Raw genomic sequence first — 3,906 nt, 5'->3', positions numbered from 1 at the left:
TTTATCCTTTGAAGGTGGTAGTTGAATCTTCCCTCTGAGTAGTTTGGTACAGTAGCCAACTGAGGGAAAAAAAAAACAAACATGATTTTTAGACCCTCTTTTTGGAGCATATACTTTTTACTTTTAAAAAATGAACAAAAAAAGTAGATAGTGATGAAGTACTAGCATAAGGGATTGGGTTGGGATGGCTGGGGTGTGAATACCAGAACTACCTCCTGCAGACAGCCGAGGTGGGCAGGATTCAGTGAACGTGGTACGCTTCTTCTGGAATTGGAGGTGAGAGAGCTGCTCAATTCACACATCACCTTCCACTCACTGACCTCCATCAGCCAATTTATCTGTGGGGCTGTGCGTAAGGGAACGAGTTCAGCAGGCAAAACCAAGAGCACTCTTTGAGACCGCCAGTGCACCAGTACTGCTAATACAGACATGTTCAGTACACCAAAAACTGCTTTGTTTGCTAGTTGTTAGTGGCTGCAAAAGAATCCTTTGCCAGCTGTATGGTTCAGATTCTCTGCGTCCTTCCTAGAAGAGGGTTTGACAGGTTTCCTCGCCAAAGCTCTGAAGACTGCTCACTCRTTTAAGGGGTGGCTTTGAGTGACCGAGTGCAAGGTGGTGTTCTAAAGCTTGACCGGGGAGATATCTCCCACATAATCTGGAAACTTGCAGAACCACTTAAAATAAGGTGTAAAAGRAAAAAAAGAGAGAAGAAAAGAAAAGAAGAAAAAGATTTGCTTTGAAGAGCACTCAGGTGTTTGACTCCTCCATGTTAACGATTGAACTTCCCAGATCCTGAGAGTGTATGTATGGAGTAACCATTTCTGGGCTGTCTGCACATCAGCTGCGTGCTCAGACGGTTGTCTACGGCCTTGTTACTTCCAGTGCATAGGAATAACRCTTTCCACTGTCAAGCTCTAAGAATCCACAGTGCCTAGCAGAGAACGGTCAGGGCCTGCCTGCCTCCCACCTCTCATGAGGAATTCATGCCTAATGTTCCCTTTCCTTCCAGGGTCTTTGGGGTGAGCATGGAATTTGGGTTCAGACCGTAGTCTGGTTTAGAATAACCTCAGGTTGTTTTTAGTGTGATCAAATATAAAGGATCCAGATGGAGACTATTTTTTACTGTACTAGTGATGATCCTACAGAGTACCTGAATTCTTGACACTGTTGTGTTTCTGTATAAATAATACATGTGCTGACTTTTTCATCTGATCCTATGTATAGGGCCGATTTTATTCCTGCAACACAGCCACCCAATTTTGTGAAATAAAAAAAAAAGTGTTTTTTGTACAAAACTTGTGCCGGTTTGTCTGGAGTCTATTTTCTCTCAATCTGAATTGTGGATTGGATGAAAACTGTTAATATGACACTGGTCTACTTTGGGGCTGCATCTAAGCTACAGTGGAGTAAATACAAAGCCTAAGCTTGTTAGCCAGTGAGGTAGGCAATAGCAAAGTAATGCAGGTAAGGGAAGACCCTTTACAATGCATGCAGTGATCCACTCCTTTAGAAAATTATATTTTAGATTATAAAAGCTTAATGAATGTGAAAAAGATCAGACAGAGATTTGAGGCCTAACAGGATTGCTCCAGTTCTTGCTTTCCCACTGCCTTGCTGTGCCAACTTGGACAATTGCTCGTGCTTGCGTTCCCGGGTGAATCAAACACTTGAAAGAACTGCTCTGAGGTGGCATTTTTAATAGAGGAGGACTGGACACGCTGACCTAGCAGATCCCCACCATTCCTGTATTCCTGTGCAGGCTTCACTGTTAATTGTTTAATTCAAAGGGCTGTTCAGATCTTTTGTCCTCCCCTGCAGGGCTCCAGAGGATGCCAGGGTGGTTTGCCTTTTGATTAAACTGTGGAACTCAGAATCCAATCTGTATTGTATTCTAAATGCTGCTACTACTTAACCAAATAACTGCTCTTTCTTCTCATGAAGCATAACAACGACATATTTTCCAGAGCATCCGCTTTCTGCGTGTAACATACTGTGTGTCCTAATTCCCCGATGCTCGAATGAGAGGTGCGGGAGTGAAGAGGCGTGTGGGCAGCAGGCGAGTCTTGTGGTGTTGCTTGATCCTCTTGCTGGCCTTTACGGCAGGGTGCCGGGCTCCCCCGCTCTGTGGATGCCTTCTCCCAGGCGCTGATGCCCTGTGCTGCGAAGAGCGAGGCAGGCCAAGGCGTGTCAGGTCGCCGAGCACCAACTCGGCTTCGCGAGGCGTTACACGGTTTGAGCTGTATTGGCAAGAAGGGAGTCAATCATGAGAAGATGCTCTTCATGTGTTCAGGTAGGGATTGCTGCCTTGCTCCTTGAGCACTGCAGCTAGCGCAAGAGGCTGGCCGGTGGCCTGCCTGGGAAAGTCTCGGGTCCTGTGCTGAAGATCCCTGCCCACTGAAGGGCCTGTCTCTCTCCTGCTTGGGGCTGGCAAAGGAAAGCAAAGAGCTTTCGTGCCTCTGTCTTCACTCCAGATAGCGCCGTATCAAGCGTTACAAATGTTTGTTCCTTGTGGTCGCAGCCTTCTCATTCTGTGGTCCTGCGCGTAGTTGTCATTTTTCTTCTTACCCTCTTGAAGACATTTTAACAGAATCACAGRCTGGTYGAGGTTGGAAGGGACCTCTGGAGATCATCTAGTCCAACCTCYCTGCTCAAGCAGGGTCACCTAGAGCATGTTAGACAGGGCCTTGAAGATCTCCAGAGCAGGAGACTCCACAACCTCTGTGGGCAACCTGTCCCACTGCCCTGTCACCCTCACAGGGAAGAAGTTCCCCCTCACGGTCAGGCGGAACTTGCTGTGGTTCAGTGTGTGCCCATTGCCTCTTGTCCTACTGCTTGGCACCRCTGAAAAGAGTCCGGTCCCATCCCCTGGACACCCTCCCTTCAGGTGTTTGTAGGCATTGATAAAATTCCTCCCTCAATCTTATCTTCTCCAGGCTGAACAGACCCAGCTCTCACCTGAGGAATGCAAAGGATGGTAGATTTTAGTGTCAAATTTTGAACAATCCGTTTTTCCTGTTTGAAGGCTTTGCAGGGGTTAAAGCCTGACAATCTACCATACAATAGCAACGTGGCAGAAGCCTTGGAACGAGGTTGGTTGTAGTCTTGCTGGTAGGTGTAAACGAGGTTGAGTGGAGGTCTAGGTTTGGTTTGGGACAACGCTTCCCATTGTGGCCAGTCAGCTCCCTGACCAGGCCCCCGCGGCCTTGCACCTGGCCCGGGTGAACGGGCTGAGGTTTCTCGGGCGGCTGTGACAAGGAGCATTTGCAAAATCACAGCTAGAGCAGGTGGCAGGAGGTGCAAGAGAGCAAGTTCGTCCCTGKTTATGGCTTCGTAATATAAACGCAATGAGCCTGAAGGTAGGTTTAAAACAGCTGCTCTTAAATGGCTCAGTTTGCTGCGAGTCTCATTAGGGTAAATGGGGACTTAGCTTGAGAGCCAAACCCCTCTGTCTTACCCCCCCCGAAATTGCTGTCCCTCCCGTAGCAGCAGTTCGTTGTGAAAGGATTTTGCACCTTCGTCTTAGGAGGCCGAGACCGCTGGGGACGGCGGTGCGGGCTGCTTGGCGGAGCCGCGGTGCTGCCGCCGTGCTGGCGGGAGGAGCGGCGGGGGGGTGGGAGAGCGGTCACCTCCCCTCCCTGCCTTGAGTTACCTCCGTGGCCCCGCAGGGCGGGGGAGTCTCCGCCGTGGCTGTATCGCGGCTGGCAACGCCAGCCTCAGCGGGGGCTTCCTGAGAAGGTGCGTGGGCTGAAGCCAAAAGAGCGTGCTGGGACCCCCACGGGCTACCCGAGCCTGGGAGCGCGCGTCCTCCCCTCGCTATTCCCCTTCCTCACTCATGAGAAACTTTTCAAATGGATTTGGCAGCTCTGGAAGCTCGTTTTCAAACTGGTGCAGCCTTCGTGTGCAGCG

The sequence above is a fragment of the Rhea americana genome, unplaced genomic scaffold (assembly GCF_003343005.1).
Source record: "Rhea americana isolate MKP2758 unplaced genomic scaffold, rheAme1 scaffold_443, whole genome shotgun sequence".
Taxonomy (NCBI): Eukaryota; Metazoa; Chordata; class Aves; order Rheiformes; family Rheidae; genus Rhea; species Rhea americana.
The sequence above is the reverse complement of the archived record's forward strand: the minus strand, read 5'-3'. Positions refer to the sequence as shown.